This window comes from Carya illinoinensis, chromosome 15 (assembly GCF_018687715.1).
Source record: "Carya illinoinensis cultivar Pawnee chromosome 15, C.illinoinensisPawnee_v1, whole genome shotgun sequence".
Classification (NCBI taxonomy): Eukaryota; Viridiplantae; Streptophyta; class Magnoliopsida; order Fagales; family Juglandaceae; genus Carya; species Carya illinoinensis.
Window position 1 is genome coordinate 36309928 of NC_056766.1, and position 17725 is coordinate 36327652.

A 17725-nucleotide genomic window follows, 5' to 3' on the forward strand; every position below is an offset into this window, starting at 1 on the left:
TTCATTCGATACTCCACATGAAGAAGAAGCTATCGATGAAGATGTACAACCAGATGTTGTTGGAGATGAGTATGATGAGGATATGGAAGAAATGTTAGGTGACATCGGTGCGGGAATGTTTATGAATGAAGGTGGCACGGACACATCAAGTTCAAATGATGGGGGTCATAATACTTTTGCACGATTGTGGAATGAGTCACAACGTGAGCTATATCCAGGATGCAGAAGACACAGTAAGTTGTCATTTACCGTAAGACTGCTACACATAAAATCAATGTGCCGATTATCAATTAAGGCTGTCAATATGTTACTCGAGTTGTTTAAGGAGGCACTGCCATCAGATAATACACTTCCTCGTAACTTCTATGAAGCAAAAAAATTGAAACGAGGACTTGGATTTGATTACAACGTAATACATGCATGTAAGAATGACTGCATATTATTTTGGCAAGAGAATGAGCAGTTGAACGAATGTCCCATATGCCACGAGTCAAGATGGACATCTGACAAACAAAATGTGCCGCAAAAGGTAGTACGCCACTTTCCATTGACACCTAGATTACAACGATTATATATGTCACGTGCAACAGCTGCAGACATGATATGGCACTCATCAGCCAGAGTTAGAAACGATGATATTTTATCACATCCTGCTGACTCTCAGGTGTGGAAGGAATTTGATAAGGAGCATACATGGTTTGCAGAAGAACCACGTAATGTGAGACTTGGGTTGGCAACAGATGGATTTAATCCGTTTGGGAACATGAGTACTAGTCACAGTACTTGGCCAGTCGTACTTATGCCGTATAATCTACCACCGTGGAAGTGTATGAAAGATCCATATTTCATGATGAGTTTGCTCATTCCAGGTCCGAGATCGCCGGGAAATGATATAGACATACACTTACAGCCATTGATTGCAGAATTGAAAGATTTGTGGGAGAATGGGGTTGTCACATTTGATTCATCAACAGGCAAGTCGTTCAAGATGCATGCTGCGGTTTTATGGACAATAAATGATTTTCCAGCATATGGAAACTTGTCAGGTTGGAGTACTAAGGGGAAAATGGCATGTCCAACATGTAACAAACATACTAAATCTGAATGGCTCACTTACGGGAGAAAATTATGTTTCATGGGTCATCGTCGATTTCTACCTGGTGATCATAGATGGCGGGGAAATTCACAAATGTTTGATGGTACTGTTGAATGGGGCCAACCTCCACCATATTTGTCTGGTGAAGATTTACTTGCACAATTTGTAGATGTTGGTTGTAATGAATTTGGTAAAAAACAACGAAAGAGAAAACGAGCTACTTCTGAGTTGAATTGGACTAAGAAGAGTATATTTTTCGATCTTCCATACTGGTCAAAGTTAAAATTACGGCACAGTCTTGATGTTATGCATATTGAAAAAAATATATGCGAATCCGTATTGGGAACATTGATGTCAATTGAAGGAAAAACGAAGGATACATTAAACTCAAGGAAGGATTTGAAGCGGTTGGGAATAAGACCGGAAATGCAGTTGCAAGAAAATGGTTCGTCCGTTTACATGCCGATTGGGTGGTATACATTGTCAAGGAATGAAAGGGCTACTTTTTGTGAGTGGATAATGAAAATTAAATTACCAGATGGTTATGCCTCGAATTTGACAAGGTGTGTGCGAACAAATGATTGGAAAATAACTGGGTTAAAAAGTCATGATTGTCATGTCCTTTTGCAGCGTATCTTGCCTATTGGTATACGTGGGTACTTGACTAGAGACGTGCGCGTGGCTTTGACTGAGTTGGGTTTATTTTTCAAAGACTTATGTGCACGGACATTAAATGTAGAAGCTTTGGATCGAATGGAACGGGAAATTCCCATCATATTGTGTAAGCTAGAAAGTATTTACCCACCGTCATTTTTCGATGTCATGGTTCACCTGGCCGTCCATTTGCCACGTGAGGCTCGACTTGCAGGACCAGTTCAGTATAGATGGATGTATCCCATTGAACGATTTCTTGGGAAGTTGAAACGAACAGTTGGTAATAAAGCTCGCCCAGAAGGATCAATTGCAGAAGCATATATTGATGATGAGTGGCATACCTTCTGTTCCAAATATTTCCACGGAGTTGACACTAGGTTTGATCGGCCAGAAAGAAACTTTGACGTTGACAGAGCAAGACAACGAAATGTGTTTTCCGTGTTTTCCCAACAAGTACGTCCACTTGGTGCAGTGCGTGGTTATGACTTATGTGGAAGAGAGTTTGAGAAAGCTCAGTGGTACGTGCTGAACAATTGCCCTGACATAGAGATTTACTTGAAGTAAGTATTAATCTTTTCTTAATTTAGTATTCGCTCATTTACTTTCGCAAAATTCTAATAATATAAAATACATGTCGTAATCATCAATTTCAGTGATCATATTAACATGCTCAAGGAACTAGGAGTAAATGATATAGACCGGAAACATGAAGAGGAGTTTCCGAGATGGTTTGAACAACGGGTAATGACATTACATATGCGACACTTCATTCAATACAAATAGAAAATATTGATTGTTTTTTTTATTGATATAATAGACGTTTTACTTAATATGTAGGTTGTACAAATGCATGCCAATAATCCAAACGATATATCAGATGAATTGTATGCATTAGCGCGTGGCCCATCGAGACGGGCTACAAGATATTCTGCATGTATTTCTCGTGGTAGTAGGTATCACACAATAGATCGAGATCATTATAGGAAAACACAAAATAGTGGTGTCCTAGTTGAGGGAAGTCATGATGGAGAAAATATTGATTTCTATGGAGTGATTGTTGATATAATTGGAATGAAATATTTGGGGGAGCTTGCAGTGTATCTGTTTAAGTGTGATTGGTGGGATTTAAGCAATCCTCGAACTGGAGTCCGTGATGATGAATATTTCTTGAGTATTAATACATCAAGAAAATGGTACGAGGATGATCCATTTATTTTAGCTTCTCAAGCATCTCAAGTATTCTACTTAGATGACCCGAAGTTGGGAACTCAATGGCGAGTAGTACAAAAATATGCTCCAAGAAATATATATGATGTTATCCCTCAGGCAGAAGGGCGAGATGAAGAAGAAGATGATGCCTCTACTCAAGAAGCATACCAAGAGAGTCAGCCCGTCTTTAATTTGTTTGTGGATTTGAGCCAGTATGAGATGATTCCATTGAATAGAGAAGATATTGAGGCTGAAATTGTTGATGCGACACTTGAGCAAAGTGTTGATTCATCTGAACTATCTACAGAAGATGAGACTGAATTGTCAAATGATACTGATACAGATAGTGATTGACGAATTATATTTTCACATTACGTGATGATGAGCACTATTTTACTTAATGAATATTGTATCAGTTTTTTGAAATTATGCCTCCGAAGAGAAAGGAAGTGCGCAACCCATCTCCACCTGTTCCTAGCTCTCCTTCAGACTCACCATTAGAGATTGACTCTACAGAACAAGGTAAAATTCTAATAGTCATAAAAGTTATTAATTAAGATTATAATAGAAAATTGATTATAATGTTATATATCATGATGACTTCACAGTACAATCTCGTCAAGGTCGAGGCACTACGAGAGGCGTGACGTTGGAAAAATATCGTAAGGTGGGTAAGATCAAAGTTAACATTCTTGATGAACATACCGGAGGCGAAGGACAACCAGCAGCTTGGCTTGCATCGCATGTGGGTGCTCTTACACGAACTTATGCACCTTTGGCAACAAGTTCATGGAAGAAAGTCCCCCAAGATGTTAAGGACCTTATCAAGAAGCGTTGTTTGGTAATGTTTAATAAATGAAATTTAATTGGACTTATAATTTTATTTTACTTTAAAGTTAGAATATTATAAATGATAATATTTTTGTCCAAACTTTTGTCTGTAAGGATGATTTCGAAATAAATTTTGGTCGGAGAGAGGAGCGTAAAACTGTGGAAGAGCTTATGAGTAATGCATTCCGCAAGTATAAGGCGAGGTGTCATGAGCATTATAATAAGTTTGAGAATAGTGAAGAAGCACGCCAACATCCTTTTCAAGATGTGCAACCTTCTGATTGGGAAAAACTTTGTGACATGTTTGAGGATTCATCATATAAGGTATAATTAATTTAATTATTTTAGTCCTATTTTTAATTTCGCTTTCTAATATTTTCAATTCTTATGTAGGAGCGAAGTTCTATAAACAAAACAAATAGATCAAAATTGAAGATTACTCATCATGCAGGCTCAAGATCTTTCCACCGCCTCTCTAAAAAATTGGTATTGCTATTCTTTCATTTGTATATAGTTAACTGAATATATCAATCATAATGACTTTATATCTTAACAAATCTTTATTATAGCAAGATTCAGATGCCAATTATGATCTGACAAAATTATATGCTGCATCACATACTAATCGTAATGGAGAGTGGAGTCATCCTGATGCCCGTGAAAATTATGTAAGTATTATAATTTGTTTTAAATAAATATATTTGAATATTTATGATGATATTAACTCTTTATCTTATGTGTAGGATAAAATGGTTGCCCTGCGTGCTGAATCTGCGTCAGATCAAAATTCCTCAAATACAGATGTTGAGATTTTTACACAAGTTCTGGGTGAACGTTCAGGATATTTGAGGGGTTTGGGTCGCTGTGTAAAACCTTCTCCCTCTTCCTCTTCTTCCGGGTCTGCCTCTATAGCTCAAGAGAATGCGAATCGTAGAATTGAAGAATTGATTGCAAAACAACAAGAGTTAGAGGCTCAATTGGCGAGACAAGGAGACATGGAGATGCGCCTCAAACAACATGAAGAAGAACAAGCAGAGTTCAGGAGAGATATGCAACTCCAAATGCAACAGCTTATGCAACAGTACAGGCCTCCAACCAACTGATGGTTTTTTACGTCTAGCTTATGACATTATCTAATTATGTATGAACAATGCTAGTTTTATGGTTATTTATTTCTTCGCACTTATTATAAAACTTTTGTGAGTAATTAAACAGTTCTTAATTTATATTTTTCAAATAATATGGATGTCTATTTAGTTTTTTTATAATTATTGGTTTTAATAAAAATAATATCCGTTCGAACGACAAAGTCACGTTCGAACATTAATGGGCATGCCGTTCAAACGATAATGTAACGTTCAAACGTCAACTCGCAAACCGTTCGAACGATACCAGATGCTCAAAAAACCGTTCAAACGCATGACATTACCATATCGTTCGAACGTTGATCATCACCGTTCGATCTCTTATACCGTTCGATCGTCTCATTTAACGTTCGAACGTATTTCTACTGATCGTTTGAACGTATCTTGATAACCGTTCAAAACAAACATTGACGTTCGAACGGTATATGAGAAGCATTCGAACGCCATTCTGGGACGAATTTTAACCGTGACAAAAAAAAGCATCGTTCGAACGGTATCGAACGGTCACTTTCAAAATCGTTCCAAAAGATATATTTTGGGACGAAATTGTGTTTTTCGTCCCAATATATCTTCTGGGACAGTGATGTTGGGACGAGCTTGGGACGAAATTTTTTCGTCCCAAAAAATCTTTCGGAACGAAATCGATATATTTTGGGACGAAAATTTTCGTCCCAAAATATGTTTTTTGTTGTAGTGGCTTACGCATAGAATCAACAACTCCTTCAATACGTAATATATTTTACTTAAAACAAAGAAAAGAAATAAAGTTGTTAGTCAGTCAAACCGTATAGGAAAGTTGACTTCGACATTTGTGGTTCACGTTTCCAGCGTTGCACCCCAAAATCTAGAAAAATGATTTTATAGTCGGTGTGTGCAAATCTAGCTATCTCAAAAATATCATATGAAAAAAAAAATCAAATTTTAATAGTAAATCTTAATTTAAAAAGAAATAAAAATACCCACGAACATCCAAACGGGACCTTAGTATCTAATTTGCTTGAGGTACTACCCAATCCTCAACATTCAATATTCCTTTCTCTTCTACATACCCTTCCTAGAAATACCTTCAAAAGTGCCTCTTCGATCGAGCTTGCTTTTATAGATTTTGGGACAGATTTGTAATCTATTATTTTTTAATATTTATAATTTCCATATATATTTGTGATTATTAGAGCATATACACCTGCTGTAGAGGAACATACCTCACGGGCCACGTCTACTACATGCCCTCAACCGAATGTCTCCTCTGCTGGTTGCTCTCAACAAAATGCCACAACCTCCTCTGCACCACATACGGAATAACAGAAGAACCCTCTAGAATTATTCTCTTGTAAATGATTTCTGCTATAAATATGAGCACTATTGTATTGAGAATGTATGGAAAACAAGAAACACTTCATTCGGAATACACTCTTTCTCTGATGCATTTTTACAAGCATCTGCACTTCATCTTTCTCTACTCTGTTTTTAACATGGTATCGAGAGCCACATAGGGCCAACACCCTTTTTTTTTTCTTTTTCTCGATCATCATGGCACTACCTAAGTCTAACTCTCCAAATCCTTCCATCACAAACTCAGCCACCCAATCCATCACCATCAAACTTTCTTCCGAAAATTATCTCCTTTGGCATGCCCAGATCACTACCTTCCTCCATGGCAACCAACTGTTTGGTTTTGTCGACGGCTCTATCCCCGCACCTCCCTCTTCCATCGATGATGCTCCCAATCCGAACTACCTCTCCTGGCTCACTCAAGACCAACTCATCATGTCGGCAATCTATTCTTCTCTTACCGAAAATGTTCTCTCTCAAATTCTTGAATGCCCGACCTCTAAGCAAATCTGGGATACACTTCACAACCTTTATTCTGCTCAATCAACAGCCCATCTAATGACCATGAAATTCCAACTTGCCACCCTCAAAAAAGGATCCAATTAGGTCTCCACTTATTTTCACAAGGCAAAAGCACTCTCGGCATCTCTCAATGCAGCCAGTCACCCATTCCTAGAATCTAAATTTATCATCTATTTTTTAACTGGTCTTGGGTCTGATTTCGAGTCTGTAGTGTCCTCAATCACTACACGACCCGAGCCTCTTTCCATTTCTCAGGTTTACAGTTTTCTTATCAACCATGAGTCACGCCTTGCACACCAAACACAGTCTCTCCTCAATCATTTGTTTAATGCTAACTTCACTACTACGCGTGGTCCCTCTTCTTCTCCTCATAATTTCACTCCTAACCGAAGCCGTGGTCGTGGCTATCGGCATGGACGAGGTGGTCGAATTATTTCATCCTCTCCCCCAAATTTCTTTTCCTCTTCTCCGAATAATTGCCCCACCTGTCAACTCTGTAATCGCATTGGTCACACTGTAGTCTCCTGTTATCATCGGTTTGATCATGCATATCAATCTCCTCCTCCCTCCTCTCTCTCTCTGCTAACTTCACAAATTTTCCAAATAATTCCACTTCCTCCACCTCTTGGTTTCCAGCTATGGCTGCTTTCACTCACTTCACATCTGATTTTTCTAAACTTAATCTGGAATCATCTGCTTATCAAGGTCTAGATCAAGTGACTATTGGCGATGGATCATCTCTTGCTATACAAACACTGGCTCAGGCTTACTTCCCACACCCTCTGGCAATTTTCTTCTCCGTCAATTACTCTATGTTCCTTTAATTTCTCAAAATTTATTATCTGTCAGACAATTTTGCTTACATAATTCTGTTTTCTTTGAATTTAACTTTTCTGGTTTTTTTTGTGAAGGATTTGCATTCCCAGGAAGTACTGCTTCAGGGCCCCATTAAAAATGGCTTGTATGTTCTTCCAACTGATGTTAAGAATGTCCATCTTCCTTCACAACATGCTTTCATTGGCGAATGGACTTCATCTTCTACATGGCATGCTTGTCTTGGAAATCCCTCCCCTCGGATCACCTCCTTTACCATAAGACATCACAATCTTCCAGTCTCATCTGTGTCAACTTCATCACCTTGCTCGGCATGTCTTCAAGCCAAGTCTCATGCTCTTCCTCATCCATCATCACCCTCTCTATCTCAATTTCCCTTTCAATTGTTATTTTTAGATGTGTGGGGACCTGCACCTGTGCTATCCTCCAATGGTTTTAGATTTTATTTCTCTATTGTTGATGATTTTACGAAGTATGTTTGGATCTTTCCGTTATATGTCAAATCGGATGTTTCTAAAATCTTTCTCAACTTTGTTCAATTTGTCAAGAATACCTTTTCAAAAAATATCATAGCTGTTCAATCCGACTAGGGTGGTGAATTCCGCCCCTTTCATACTATTTTACAAACTCTAGGTATTTCTCATAGAATTTCTTGTCCTTACTCTTATGCACAAAATGGTAGCATCGAACGGCGTCATTGCCATATTGTCGAAACTTGGCTCTCTCTTTTAGCCCAGTCTTCCGTACCTATTAAATATTGGGTTGATGCATTTCAAACCGCCATTTTTCTCATTAATAGAATGCCTACACCTATCCTTTGCTATCTTTCTCCATTTCAATCCCTTTTTAATTCTCCTCCTAATTACAATTTTTTACGAGTTTTTGGTTCGGCCTGTTGGCCTAACCTCCGTCCCTTCAATCATCATAAATTAGACATGAGATCTAAACTCTGTGTCTTTTTAGGTTACACTCTTGATCACAAAGGGTATAATTGTTTGCATGTGTCATCCGATCGTATTTACATCTCACGTGATGTACGCTTTGATGAAACTTCCTTTCCTTTCGCCTCTACTCACACACTGCCTACACATCCCTTTATTTCTTCCTTACATCATCAGGCCGAACCCCCCTCTCCAGCCCAGCCCTCTATTTCTTCATTAAATCATCAGGTCGAACCCCCCACTCCAGCCCAGCCCAGCCCGCTGCTTCCTCTCATGATCACACTCCCTCTACTTTTATTCAGCCTTTTATTAGTTCCAGCACAACCCCCGAGCCCACCATTTTTCAGCCTCCCTCATCTCTTATCCTTTCTCCCACTCCGGCCCACGAGCCCACTCTCACAAACCCTAACTCTGAATCTTTCTCTTCTCCCGAACACTCACCTTCTGCGCCGTCATCTCCTTCCATCCTTCTAGTGCCTCTTACTTCATCCCAGACCACTCCCTTCCCAAATAATCCCTCAATCGGTCCCGATCACTCTTCTCCTTCCCTCATCAATTCTCATCTCATGACCACTCGGTCCAAACACCTCATCACTCGGCCTCTCCAACGTCACGACGAAACTATTCTATGGCCTCCACCAAAACCACCGAAACTTCATGCTTCCCTAACCACACACTCCTCCATTCCCGATGAGCCCTCCTCCTACTCCGAAGTCTCAAAATTTTCTGTCTGGCGTATGGCCATGGCTAGCGAATTTGAAGCACTTCTGAAAAATGAAACCTGGTCTCTCGTCCCCCCTCATCTCTCTCAAAATCTTCTTGGTTCAAAATGGGTTCTTAAAACCAAACGACTTGCTGATGGGACCATTGAACAGCGCAAGGCTCGCCTTGTTGCCAAGGGTTTTCATCAACAAGCTGGTCTTGATTATTCCGAGACTTTTAGTCCGGTTGTTAAGCCTGTAACTATACGTCTTTTGCTCTTTTTTTCAGTGTCTCGGAATTGGCCTCTTCATCAGTTGGATATACAGAACGCGTTTTTACACGGGGACTTGCAAGAATATGTCTTCATGCAGCAACCTACTGGGTTTGTTCATTCTGATTTTCCTCATTATGTTTGTAAATTAAAAAAATCCATCTATGGCTTGAAACAAGCCCCTAGGGCTTGGTTTGCTAAACTTAGTTTGAAATTAATATCTCTTGGTTTTCATGCTTCTGTTTTTTACTCATCTCTTTTTATTCTGACATCTGCCACTGCTTCTGTGTATGTTTTAATTTACGTTGATGATATAGTGGTTACAACTTTTGATTCCTCTCTCATTCCTGATTTTCTTTCATCTCTGTCCTCATCTTTTCCTGTCAAAGATCTCGGCTCACTACATTTTTTTTTAGGGATTCATGTTCACCGCACGGCTCAGGGTCTTTTCTTATCTCAATCTCATTACATCTCTGATTTATTAAGAAAGACTAATATGCATGACTCCAAAACAGTGTCCACACCATTGTCCACATTTGATAAACTTTCTGCACTTGATGGACCCTCATTCGAAGATCCCCAACTTTATTGTAGTATTGTTGGTAGTCTTCAATATCTATCTTTCACTCGTCCAGACCTCTTATATGCAGTCAATAAAGTCTGCCAATACATGCACTGTCATGCACTGTCCTCGTCAATCCCACTGGAAAGCTGTCAAACGCATATTGCGTTATCTCAAACTCATTGTCTCCCTTGGTCTTTTCCTTTCCTCTATCTCTTCCCTCAAACTTATAGCATTTTCAGATGCTAATTGGGCTGGTTGCCCGGATGATCGAAAATCGACTGGTGGTTTTTGTATTTATTTTGGGTCTCACCTTGTGTCTTGGGGCTCCAAGAAACAACCTACAATAGCTAGATCTTCAACTGAAGGAGAATATAAATTAGTTGCAAATACTGCTTGTGAAATTTTGTGGATACAAGCACTCTTAAAAGAATTAGAAATTTTTTTGACTGAAGCACCTCACTTGTTATGTGATAATATTGGTGCAACTTATCTTTCAGCTAATCTTGTTCTACACTCACGCACTAAACATGTAGATCTTGATTATCACTTTGTGCGTGATTGTGTTGCCAACAAAACCCTCACTGTTTCTTTTGTCTCAAGTAAAGAACAAATTGCAGATATTTTTACTAAGCCACTCTCCTTGGCACAATTTGCACTTTTACGATCCAGCCACACCATTTTATCGGTGCCGCTTGCATCGCGGGAGGATATTAGAGCATGTACACCTGCTGTAGAGGAACACACCTCACGGGCCACGTCTACTACATGCCCTTAACCGAATGTCTCCTTTGCTGGTTGCTCTCAACAAAATGCCACAACCTCCTCTGCACCTCATATGGAATGACAGAAGAACCCTCTAGAATTATTCTCTTGTAAATGATTTCTGCTATAAATATGAGCACTATTGTATTGAGGATGTATGAAAAACAAGAAACACTTCATTCGGAATACACTCTTTCTCTGATGCATTTTTACAAGCATCTGCACTTCATCTTTCTCTACTCTGTTTTTAATAGTGATCAATTTGATTGCTTCGAAAGTTATGTTCAACAATTGGTTCATTTAATGTCGATATATTCAGAGAAATTAATATTTTAATAGGATGGAGGAAATTATAGCTAAGCTAACGTTGTAGATGCATTGGCAGCTGTATATCCGGAAATTAATTAATTAATTAATTATACTACTAGGAAAACAAATTTTTGTAATCAATTTATTGCAACGAAAAGACTATTTGCAATCAAAATTGGTTATGAATAGTCTTTTTGTTACAATAAATTAGTTATAAAAATCTATTTTTCTTGTAGTTAAGTAGTTCTCAGATTTCTCACATCTTCATTCTTGACATACAAAACAAAAGAACATACCCCAAAGCTTTTTAATTTCTCATATCAACATATTTTCTATTTTCCAATTAAAATAACATTAGAAAAAAAAATTACTCAACATAAAATAAATAAATAACCAGAAAACTCATAGAGCCATGAAAATTTCGTAATTGCTTGTAGATCAATCGATCGATTACCGCTATATATATATATATATATATTCTCTCTTCCACTATTTCATTATTCTCAAGAGATATTTTCCTTGTCAAATGTTTGTTTGCTTTCTTATTTATTAGAAACTTCAAGTAAATTACAATCACTAACATGCAATATTAATACACAGAGTACTGCATGGCCTAAATTTCAATATGCATACTACTGTTGAGAAACACTCTAATCTGACACCATATATATATATATTGATCCCATAAAAAGGATGTAGAAATATTCCACTCTTAATGCCAATCAAACTCTTAATTTGTGACTTTCTTCTAACATATATATAACCATATATATGTACGCACGCTTCATGCATGTAAATGCAGAGGCTGTCCGGTTTTTGGTTTTGGTGCAGGTACGTTTAGGATGATCGATGTTTAATTGGCAAATGATGTACGCTTCAATCATGTACATGTATCTACGTGTTTGCTGTTGGTGTAGGTAGGGCTGTTCAACCGGGCCGGATTTTATCCTGCCCGGCCCGGAATCTGGTTATACCGGATTCCGGTTCCGGTTTTCGGCCTGGGTCAAATCCGGGCCGGCATCCGGATTCAAAAAATCGGATTAATCCGGTCCGGGTACCGGATTTTAATTCCGGATACGGGTTTAAAACCCAGTACCCGGGTATTATAAACTAACAATGAAACCCTAATTAGCCGCGCCCCCCTCCCCGAATTTAGATTTCCCCCCCCTCTCTGTCTCTGTCTCTGCTCTGCCATGCGAGTCTGCGACCTCCTTCGTCTCCCTCCCCCAGTTTCCTCTCTCTCTCTCTCTCTCTCTCTCTCTCTCTCTCTCTCTCTCTCTCTCTCTCTCTCTCAAGCGCTAGCACTTTTGTCTTGTCCGGAACCCAAATTTAATCGCGCGGCTTGCCGAACGGTACAAGTGCTTTTGGATCCAAGGTTTCCGTTTGGGTATGTTTCCTTTCTTCCCTCTATTGTGTTCTCTATTTATTGATTTTGGGGGTTTTTTTTTTTATGAGAATGTTTGTGTATTCTGTTAGTTGCAAAATGCTAGAGCGCCCGTGGGTGATGGGTTTAGATCTAAAGACTGGGTTTGTTTTTGCCCGAAAGAAGCATAGATGGTCAAAGATGGGTTTGTTTTTGCCCCTTCTTTATTGTCTCTGCCTTTATTTTACTCTCAGCCAGGTCAAGTGTTTTCATTTACATCATACCTCCATTTAGAGCGCAAATCGTGCAGACTCGTTCCATTTTTCTGTTTGTTTCAAAATTTCAAGACAAGTTTTTTTCTTTATCAAAAGTCGTATATTTTATATTCAGTCCTTTGAATAATTATGAGTTCTATAGTCTATACTGCAAAACCCATTGCTATTCAGATGTTTATCATCTTGTTTGTCTTTAACTCAAAGATTGAAAGTCAGTTATTTTGTCTTTTCCAAGAACAATAAGAAAGAAAAATAAAAATCCTTGGTATCTTGGCATTTTAATATTTGACCTGTTGAAGAAAGGAGGCAGGGGACATGTGGCATTATGGGTGTTTACGGGACTGGTGGGGGTGGTGGATATGTTGGTAAAGTTTATGGGGATTCTTGGGGATCTGGCTATAATGTGAATGGAGTGAAGGGAAGAAAGTTTCTTGTGCAATGGGTATGGAACCCTGTAACAAAGAGATGCTTTGGGCCGAATGCTGCTGACTGAGAATGTTTCTTGTATATAATTTCCTATGATTTCCTCCACCACCTCTTGCTCCTGATGTATCTTAAAATGGGCATGACGGTATGGTATGCAGTTAACAATTGGCAATCGAAAGGAGATAGTGTTGTCCAACTCTAGCATGAATAAACAAATTTTTGTGCAGTTAATTTAAAATATATATTTTTATTTTCTGCTTATACTGTATGGCATGCAGCACATAGTTGGTGAGACATTTATATTATTAACAAGAGTTGAGTATTGATCAACAGAACGAGTTAAAGCCATTACAATTGAGTATTTTCTGGTTGCATATGCTTTATAAAGAATAAATGGTATTTTTGATGCACAGATCTTCAGTGTGGGTTCTAATTTGCTTATTGGTCTTGGACCCAATACCTTTTTGGATGCATCATGGGAGGTTTTTGTGCATATGAACATATGAAATGCAAAATGGTGGTTTTACCCCAATATGGCCTTTACAAATCGTACAGAAAATAACAAATTTTTTATTCACTGTTTGCTCAATAGTCTTCACTTATAGCCGTTGGTCTTTGGAATATCAACCATGTACTTCATGTTTGAGCTACCCAGTGATCTCCATTTATGTTCTTAAGATAAGTTTGAAGATTTATTTGATTAAAAGAACTTATCTACTTGTATTAAGACAGCCCAAAGCTGTGTAACTCATGAGGTTAGAAAATGCAAGTCTCAACCATAAATCCTAAGATGCCTGCAGCCCACATAGGTATTCTATTCAAATGTGTCTAGACACAAAAAATAGAGAATAAATCTATACGCTTAACCATGTTTCTATGAAATTATGGGTTAGATCTATAATGTTTTGATGAGAATGTTGATTGCTTTTTCATTCTATTTTGTTTCTTGCAGGATCACTTTCAGGTGTGGAAATTAAATCAACACCAAATATAGCAACTTATACAGCACAAGTTTGAGGGTTCTTGGAGTTTGGATTTTTTATAGCGGAACATTTGTTTATGCTCCTTACATCTGTATCAGATTTGAGGATGTTTTGTGCTAGGATGGTCTAGGCAAATCAGTTCAAACACTGTATTATGTAGTGGATTATTTTTATTTTTTTTAGGTTAATTAGTTGTTTTACAGCTGATATGTATGTGGTAATTATAATTGGTTGATATTTTTATCATCATAGACAATGATATAAAAAATATAAGCTTTTATATAACAATAACTTTTTGCATTTCAACAATAGTTCTTGAAAAAATTGCAATAAATATTGGATTTTCTATAAACATTTTTTCAACATAAAACAATTAATAACAGTGTTTCAGTTATTAAAAAAAAAAACAAAAAACCCGGTTTAGATCCGGAACCCGGATTTCCGGTTTGTAAAAACCCAGATTAATCCGGGTTTCGGACCGGGTCATAACCCGGATCTAACTGGGCCGGAACCCGGTCCGGATATTGAACCCGGGTTTCGGGCCAGGTATACCCGGATACCTGGTCTGAAACCCGGTTGAACACCCCTAGGTGTAGGGGGACTTGGCAAGGTGCGTCGCGCGAATTCTGAAACTAGTTTTCTTGTTTCAATATCTGCAAAATTTAGCAAATATTTAATCAAACAAGTGTTGGTTCACAAATTGTATCATAATATATGTATGCAAAATAATATTGTGAGAATGCCGTTTTGATTAAGAAATTAATATAAATTTAGCTCCGTCAATTTGAGAAGTGATACATCAACAACCCATATATATGTAACTAATTCACAACTTTTTTTATAAAATAATAATTAAAAAAATATTGAAAACAACAAATTAAATAAACTAAAAAGAAAAGAAATTGTTATTTTATTAAATAGTTGTAGATCATAAGTTGTAACTGGGTGCTGGTTTATCCTATGTCTTTTCTTTTCTTTTTTCCTGGACAAAAAAAGACAGGCCATATATAATATTCTCAGATTGAATTATTTATATATATATATATATTATAAATGAAAACAAAGCTTTCAGAAGATTAAAGGATTCTAGTATTGGGGGGGGGGGGGGGGGGGGGGGGGGGGGGGGGGGGGGGGGGGGGGGGGGAGAGAGAGAGAGAGAGAGAGATGAAAATCACGCAGTCGCTTGAGGAGACGGGGGGTGGGGGAGAAAGAAAGAAAGTGACGGGGGAAGGTGAATGGGAGAGCCCTTGCCTACAGTCAGTTCTATTTGCCTTTTGTGATCATAATATTATTCATGAAGGATGTAAATTTCTTCTTAACACCAAGTACAGTTTGAAGTTTTTCCCTTTTTAGATTGTTAATCCCAGAGATACTTAGAACGGACTATTTAATATAGTCCTCCTAAACAATTTTACCCTGTAGACAGAAAAGACACAATGCACCATATCTAAAAAGAAAACTCAAAGAACCATGAAAACTTTGGTTGAAATTGTAGATCGAATACAACATTTCTCTCTTCCATTATTTCATTTTCAGTGGGTATATTTTCCCCGTTGGGTGTTAGCTAGCTAGTTTGCCAGCTTATTTATAATCTTGAAGTCAAATTACAACCAATAACATGCATTAAACCGAGTGGTCTAAATTTCATTGAACCATTTGAGAAACACCCAAATCTTACATTGATCCCATAAAAAGGAGGCATACATGCAGAAATATTAAACTCTTATTACTTTCCACTCTTATTACTTCAATTACATATGCTGATTGAAGGATCCTAATTTTCAACTTGTACAGAGCTAGGCGGAGGCTCTGGTGGTTTCTGGGCTCTCCTAAAGTTTGGTTTTTGTGGAGGGGGAGGACTTGGCATGCGTGCTAGTTTTCTAATTACTTTAATATCTGCAAAAGTTCAATAATATATAATCAAACAAGTGTTGCTGCAAAAACCTTCCCATCTAGCTATTGAAAATAATTTAGAATGCATCAATTACGTATATATACAGCCGCTTTGATTACAAATTGAAATGACTAAGACAAATGCACACATATTTATGTGAAGACACTGTTTATGCACCTGATCATCATCAGTTTTAGATGACATATTTTCTCGTAATTATAGGTCTTTGGTCGACAGAGACAGTTCCTTAATTCATTTTTCTTCACTAAATTCTACAGAGGAGTGAGCTGTTTATAGATTTGGGGGAATGAACGTTGTAACTGCTTCAAAGAGGAACTTGTTCATTTGTCCTGATCTTATGAAGAGATCATGCATTTATCTCCTTCTCGATCTCTTTCCTTGCAAGACTCCAATCTCAACTCATTTCCTAACTTTCGGAAGATTTTATGAAAATAGTTACATGCTCAAGTAATATATAATTGATCAGGAAATAATAATTGTCATTCAACTGTGCATACGTACGTAGCTGATCATGCTGTATATATCTAACATGATCAGTTCAAAAAAAGAATGCATGCAGGAATACAAATTGCAGCTTTATCTAATGCAACTTAGAGGTAGGATTCAAACCTGCACTGATTTGATAAGGATGCATGGCCAAGATTGCTGCGGAGAGTAATAATACCAGAATGATATAACGGGAGTAGGAATACAGCCCCATGTGATCTGCTCTTGCTCTCTTCGGCCTTACCTCAACAGTATATATAGTACCAGCCAGTGTGTTATACAATGGTTTTGACTCTCTCTCTCTCTCTCTCTCTCTCTCTCTCTCTCTGTGTCTCTCTCTCTATATATATATTCACCTCTAGTTAGCTAGCTAGGTGGGGTGGGTAAGGAGCCTATAATGCTTTGATAATATTTGTCAGAACTAATTGTCAAACTCGATCTATAGCAACTTGGCTTTAAAATAAAATTGGATGTAAAAATTTATAGTACTTTTAAGTAATCTCGTGGCCAAAGAGTTGGTAAAATATTAACATGTTGGCAATAATAAGGACGGTTCAATTCATGATCGCAAAAAGGGGCTTATTTTTGTCTGATGCATGTTGGATCCAAGACCACTTGCAAAGTCAATTACTTGCAAGAGTTGTATTATTCGAAAGAGAAATGTTTGTATCAATGTATGTACGTACATTAAAAAAATACAAGTGGATGAGGTAAATTACGGTCCAAATAAAAACTATATTATATATATAGAGACACAATGCATAAAATGAAAATTAAAAGAAAATGGCCATGCCAATGCATGGATTTGGGTCCATATTTCTTAGTTTTGCGAACTAGCTGTAAGTGGAATACAGTCAAGAAGTACTGCCTGCATGCACGAGCGCAAGTGGAATTCGAATGCTAAGGTTTTTGATGTTCAAATTCTATACACCATACTACCATCTCACTTACATTCCATTATGTAAGATGTGACATATTTATTACCATTAAATGATCATTTATTGCATACTTCTTTATTATCAAATAGTGATAAATATGTCACATCATATATAGTGGGATGCAGGTAAGATAGTGGTATAGTGTATAACATTATTCTTTAAAAAA

The 17725-nt window shown here is 37.7% G+C and overlaps 1 long non-coding RNA gene across 1 annotated transcript; it reads right to left on the reverse strand.

Annotated features, from left to right (window-relative positions):
• Positions 1-15709: 15709 nt before the first annotated feature.
• On the reverse strand, positions 15710-16899 carry LOC122297601. The gene is made up of 2 exons (XR_006238839.1): positions 16745-16899; positions 15710-16116 (listed from the first exon to the last, which is right to left on the reverse strand). It is a non-coding gene; the product is annotated as an uncharacterized LOC122297601 (long non-coding RNA).
• Between the last annotated feature and the right edge of the window lie 826 nt (positions 16900-17725).